General features: G+C 41.6%; 1 long non-coding RNA gene across 1 annotated transcript; it reads right to left on the bottom strand.

Annotated features, from left to right (window-relative positions):
* Positions 1 to 5,752: 5,752 nt before the first annotated feature.
* Positions 5,753 to 6,435, bottom strand: LOC130137811 (uncharacterized). The gene is made up of 2 exons (XR_008816253.1): positions 6,123 to 6,435; positions 5,753 to 5,916 (listed from the first exon to the last, which is right to left on the bottom strand). It is a non-coding gene; the product is annotated as an uncharacterized LOC130137811 (long non-coding RNA).
* Positions 6,436 to 6,750: the final 315 nt, after the last annotated feature.

The following is a 6,750-nucleotide window of genomic DNA, read 5'->3' as shown; positions in this document are numbered from 1 at the left end:
GGCCGGGCCGGGTTGACCCGGCCCCCTCTTTTTTCCCTGGGGCCTGGCCCTTTCCCCTTTTTTCTTTTTCCTTTTTCTCGCGCAAGCCGGGCCCAGCACACTCGCCCTCCGCGCAAGCCAAGCCCGGCCCGTTCCTTCTCTCTCTCTTCCCTTCCTTCCCTTCTCTTTCCTCCCTTGTTGCCGTGGCTGAACCACAGCCAAGCGACAAAGGCGGTCACCGAATAGCCAAGGAAAATTGTACAGCTAGGCATGAAGAGCAGAGAGAGATCAAAGCATGAGCAGTCCAAAGAGGGCGAGCAGATGGCCGCTGGCCAGTATAAAAAGGGAATAGAGGAGAGAGAGAAGAGGTCAGCCATTTTCATAGAAAAAACAAAGAGAGAGAGAGAGAGAGAGAGAGAGAGAGAGAGAGAGAGAGAGAGAGAGAGAGAGGAAACGAGGAGATAAAGAGCGAATTAAGCGAGATTGAGTGAATACAGGTCGCAAGAGGGAGTCCTAGACAAGCCTTGCCATCCATTGTACGTCGATCGACGACCCTCTAGCCAAAGCCAAGACAGTAGGTTACTCCTCTCCTGTTCTACCCTTTTTTTGTGTGCAGGTTGGCCGGGATTCCTACTGTCCGTTTCGAGTGAATCCCGAAACATACCATCCCTATTTCCGGTCTAGATGTCACCGTAGGGGGTAAGTCGTAGCCGTCGGAGTAGGTCTGAGCCTCGAGAAAGGTCGGGGACCTCATGTTTCTGTCGAGCACACCAAGTGTTCGACGAAATGCCCAAATGAAGTATGATATTTTATGTTCTCAGCCAGTGATGTAAAGGTCAGCCGGGGAACTGGGAGGCCTGAAATGACCTTGTGGTGGCCTTCTAAGGGAGAAGCCAAGCCAAAATTAGCCTGGGTCGGCCAGCCAAGCCTTGACCGATGTTCGGGGCCCGAAAGGCCTCGTTCAAGGCTAGGGCGGCAACCACTGTGGCCGGCCGTTAGGTGGCCAGCCAAGCATGGAACCTCTTTGGCCTTAAGTGCTGAGGAGGATGAGGCTAATGGCCAACCGAGATGGCCGGCCACACGCTAAATCTTAGCCTGTCGGGAGTCTTGTGTGCTTGAGGCACGCGAGAACCGAGTCATATTGGGCCTACAGTCGCGGTCGGACCGGTCTACAAGTCCTAGCCGACCCGAACCGGCCCCTTTGTGGGCCGAACCCTTTTTAATTTTTTAATTTCCGATCGGACCGGGCCCAATCCAGCAATGAACCTAGGTTGATGACCCGAGTCAACCCCGACCGGGGTCCGATCTCCGGAGATCCAACCCGGATCCGTTTATTATAATATAATATAATATTATTATTTTAATATTTTAATATTAAAAAATATTTTTTAATTAAAAATTTGATAATTTTCGAATATCAAAAGATAGAATTTGGGCTTTGGAATTCCCCTTTCTTGTCCTTTTCATGTGATTAGTGCCATGCTTGATTGCACGTTGGTTGGTTCGCATGTTTGAATTGCATGTTTAATTCGATCTTACATGTGGTCGATTAAAGGCATGCTAGGCCATTGTTTATGCACTTCCGATGCATTGATTTTTGTTTCCTTGGCCTTGTTAGGACTAGAACCCTAGGATTCAAAATCGATAGGAAGATTGCATGAACACTTTAGGTGGTGTTTGAACAAGGTTAGGTACCGAAAGGGCAATAGTTAGATAACTAGTGTAATTAAGTCCGCAAACTCTTTGAATTTCTGGTTCGTAGGAGTAAGGCAATTCTCCCATCACCTTACTTGGATTTCTAATCGACCCACCCTAAATTGATTAGGGGTGACTCCTAGATAAAATTGATTTGTATGTTAATAACTTAAATCTTAAGTCGCGAGTTAGTATGGGCTTGAGAAAGCTCGAGTTAAGTTCCTAGGTTTAGACTTAGCAATCCATTAGACTCTTAACCCTCTTCGGCCCCTTTAGGCCAGCCTTGGGGAGGTCGCGACACCATTGTTGAAGTTTCCTCTTCCGACTAAATCATTAATGGCGACTTCAGTTGGCTTCGATAACCAAGTAACTTCGGTAGTTTTGATGGAGGAGTGGCCAAGGTGCTTTTTTCTCTATTTAGATATGTTTTGCTTGTATTCAAGTTCATTTCGTGGATTATGAATGTCCTGAACTGATTTGTATGTGAAGTGACTAAAACAATCTCCTAGAGAGGGTTGAATAGTTGATTTTAAAGAACTTGAGAAATAAATGCGAAATTAAAAGTGTCAAGTAAATATAAATGTGATAGCGAAGAAATAGAGTGTTGATACGAGCAAGTTCTGATAATATCTAGGAGTGTAGTAATGAATATGATCAGGGATAGAGAAAGTGCACTCAGAATTATAGTGGTCTAGCTTAGTCCAAGCCTACGTCAATTTTCCCAGCTAATAGGTTAGTGGCTGGATTTCACTAGTCAATCGTTGAAAATCTATAGTTGTAAGTGCTGCTTATGTTCAAGCACTTCTTCTCGAAGTAGATGCTGCTTATATCCAATAAGATAAAACTCACTATTTCACACCTAAGCACAAACTTTCACATTGCCAACACTTATCAAAGATTACAATTTTAAAGCACTTAGAAGACAATCAATAGAATGTAAACCTTTCTCGAAATTTGGAATTATAAATTCTCGACCTCTCTATCTCTTTTAGTGCCTTGGTGTTCTTTTATACTCCTCCCATCGAAGCTTCCCATTGGACAATCTTTATAGGATCATTCTCCAATCTAGCTGTTGGACAATTGTTGAGAAGATTAAATAGCCATTAAGGTTGATCAACCAGGATTTCTATAGATTTGGTCTCCTATACAATCAAATATTTGGTTTCCAAAATAGTGAATTGTCAATGGAATGTATCTTGCATTTGGGATGATTGTCAATCAATCAAGATATCTCGCGTAATTGAATATTTCGCGTACATAATTTTGGTCAATCAAAAACTTATAATTATGGAATCCATACTAGATTACAAAAAAATAAAAATAAAAAATAGAGTGACTTGTCTATGGCATGTATCTTGCATTTGAGATGATTGTCAATCAATCAAGATATCCCGCATAATTGAATATTTCGCGTAGATAATTTTGGTCAATCAAAATCTTCTAAATAAGGAATCCATATCATATTACAAACTGTTAGGCTGCGTTTGATTGTCCGTATTTCTAAACATGATAGGACTGGATAGGATAGGATAAGAAATCCTGGGATTTCTTCATATCCTATCCACTGTTTGGTGGACTACGGATTTAAAGTCGGATAGGATAATTTTTTTTTTTTGCTATTCATGGGTCCGGAGGAGTCGGTGAAGGAAAAAAAGCCGAGAAATTTTTATGGTGAAAGCGCACAAGGTGTGGGGATGAAGATGATGGCGAGTGGAGCGTAGGGTTTCTGGAAAAATATGCATTAGAAATCCTATCCAGGTCTATCCCACCCCCCTTCGGATTTTTTTTATCCGGGCTATATCCGGTCTATATCCGACCTTATCCTATCATGGACCACCACCAAACACAGGATATGATAAAACATATCATATCCTGGCTTTTATCTGGTCGACCAAACGCAGCCTTAAGGGATAGAATATCTCAAGATAATATTCTTGATATTTGTAATGAAAAGTTGTCATTGCAGGTTTATAAATGCGCTATTCATTTTCACAGTCGTTTCCTATATCCAGCTACTGATATCCAGTGTATGCTCTGTTTATATCCACTCAGTAATTTGCTTATATCCACCCATTGCTCTGCCTATATTCACACAGTACGCTATTGATATTCATGCAATACCTTGCAATACCCTATTGATATCCACGCACTACCCTGTTGATATTCAAGCAATAGATACACCTGGCTTCCTAAATATATTCAACTGTTCTCCTAGAGATACTTTGATTACGATAGTGATTTAGACCCTCTAAACTTAACACCTTGGCATATATGCTCCACTCAGGTTCCTCAAGTCATTTAGAAGATTTTTCACTAATCATATCAAAGTCCTTTTTCAACCTGAGACCCAAACAACTTTTGCAATTATCAGGATTGATATAGACCGTGGACAATTTTGTCATCTTTAAAAATATAATAGGAGGTTTTCTCAACAATATGAATTGGGCCTCGAATTTCATATGTTATTAACCGAGATCATTAGTCATTAAGCACGATTTCTGGAATATTCCATAATAGCCGAGAGCATTATTGATCATAATTCGCAACAAACGAGATGAAGGATATGAGAAGTGCGTTCAAATAGATGTTCTTATTTCTTTCTTTCTTTTTTGTTTCACTCCTCTATTTTATGTGCATGTGTGTGCGATGCTCATAGGATCGAACCTCGAACCTAGTACTCTTTGGCCCCAACCCTCAATCCCTTTACCAACGGGACCGCAAGCCTATTGGCTTCTTCAACAACTTGTTTAAGTTGAATAAGTGTCAGGATTTTGACAGAAGTAGTTCACATACTGATGATAGAGAAATAACCAATAGGGTCCTGTGAGGCCTAGACTCTAGAACAAATGAGAAAAATTGTAACATATTATGTTGTCAAATACAATTGTTTGTATGCATATAGGTACTGTATCAAAATTTTAATCTATAGACTATAGATTGTACATCAGAATATTACTTGTAAAGTTTGTACCTATCAAATTTTTATTGACAGGAAACATGATTCAGTGAGGATGAAAGCGGCCCAAATACTGGCAAGTTAAACTAATTTCTTGTTACAGGAAAACATAAAGGAATTGAAAAGGGATGTGAAGACCTAGATATCTGGTTTCCATGTCGACCATAATTTGAATGGGTGTTGTTCTGGAATCTGTAGCCAATATAGGCTTTCCATGGAATTTCTTTTTCAGAAGTTTTAGGGTAGAAGTTGCTTTTTACTTTTTTTTATAGATCAATCACAGAGAGAAAAATGTATACTTACTAACCACAATCATGAACGGCTCTTGTCACTAGCCAGGGCCGTCAAACAGGTGGGTCGGATCGGATTTGGCTCGGGTCGAATATGGTCCGACCCATATTGACCCATTTAACTCGTTTTGACCCATTTTCATGCAATGCAAATATAGTGACCCATACCCGACCTGATCTGTATCCGACCTGTACCCGACCCAACCCATATTACCATAACACATTAATATTTTAGGGAAATATATACCCACCCATTTAACTCACTTTAACCTCTTCACATGTATATTTTACAAAAATAAAACTTCGTATCAAATTAAAAAAGCAAATTAAACAATAAAACAATTAGTAAATAAAATATGTGAAAAACCTATAAATTGAAATACTTATAAAGAACTTAAGACTGGGAAAATGGGTTCCAAATCATTTTGTTACTTAATTTTAATGAGCCCAATTTTCCATGGGTAACTGATTTTTTTTCTAAATAGGTTATAAATGAGTTGAGAAAAAATAAAAAGTCAAAGTGACCCATATTTTAACTCATTTTCCAAAACCCATGTCAACTCAAGCAAGTTATGCAGTTCTCTACGAATAGTTAAGAGGTTTTCAAGGATCGAACCGAGGATCATGAGTTCTTATATTTGTTGACACCGAAAGATAGCCTGACATAATTAATCGTGTGAGCTAGATACCTTCGACTCTCATATCATAGAACGCATCGATCGCTTCCTCACTCATCCCATTCTAAACATAGCCACTAAAATGAAGTTCCAAGCGACCACATTTCTCAGGTATAAAATCAAACACCTTCCGTGCGTCCTACGAAAGCATCCACTTTCCGTAAAAATCAATGAGACTACTTGCCACAAAAACACATCCACCAAGACCCATCTTCTTCACAAATCCACGAACCCCTTTATCAAACCCAATCCACATCAAAGTCCCACAAGCCTTCAACGAATTCGGGACCGTGAAATTATCTGGCAAAACACCATTTTCCTGCATTTCGCAATATCCAATCAAAGCCTCCTCACAGAGCCCCACTCTACAATGCAATCCCAAAGTTCAGCAAAGCAAAAATGATCCAAGAAATTCGCAGAAGTTACAAGAATCTTCGCAAATAAGGCAACAAAGGCGAAACTGAGCTGAGTCCAATCACAGGAAATCGCAACTGCATTGGCGAAGAGCAAAGTAGGGTCATTGACGGGGACGACCGGGCTCGACGGCCAGTTGACGTGCCTGTTCCCTCGACGAACTTGATGAAAGTGTTCCGCACCCGGCTGGCGGGCCACTGCTCCTCCACTAGCGGCATGGCGGCGTCACCACGCAGTGGCATCGCCTGAGGGGATTGCGGTTGCCGCGATGGCGTCCGATCGGGGATGGAGTCTTGCGGCGGCGGCGATGAGGGACACCGGAAGCGGAGGGACGGAAGAAACGGAGAGGGGGCGGCGAGATTCCAGTGAGAGAGAGAGGTGCTGCTTCGTCGTATACGGAGGGAGAGAGAAGAGAGGACGAGGAGTCAAGTTGGGTTGAAAGTGGGCTTGTTACTCAACCCATTAAAACCCATATTTTTGGGCCTTTTTACTTTAGAATCCATATTGACTCATATTTTAAAATTATGCTAATCCACTTATGACCCATTTTCATAAATATGGATCAAGATATGGGTTTGTGACTTATTTTGACAGCCTTATCACTAGCAAGCGATTCTTGCTTTCGAGAGGTTAAACACCCCTCAACAATTTGGTGGTGCCGCTAGGGTCGCCACCAGCCGAGCTAGCAATGATGTGGGCAAGCAGGACTCGCCTACTAGTGGCGAGTGTCGTCGGCGCC

Source organism: Syzygium oleosum, unplaced genomic scaffold (assembly GCF_021117445.2).
Source record: "Syzygium oleosum isolate NSW1041296 unplaced genomic scaffold, Sole_v2.1 Sole_v2.03, whole genome shotgun sequence".
NCBI lineage: Eukaryota > Viridiplantae > Streptophyta > Magnoliopsida > Myrtales > Myrtaceae > Syzygium > Syzygium oleosum.
The sequence above is the reverse complement of the archived record's forward strand: the minus strand, read 5'-3'. Positions and strand labels throughout refer to the sequence as shown.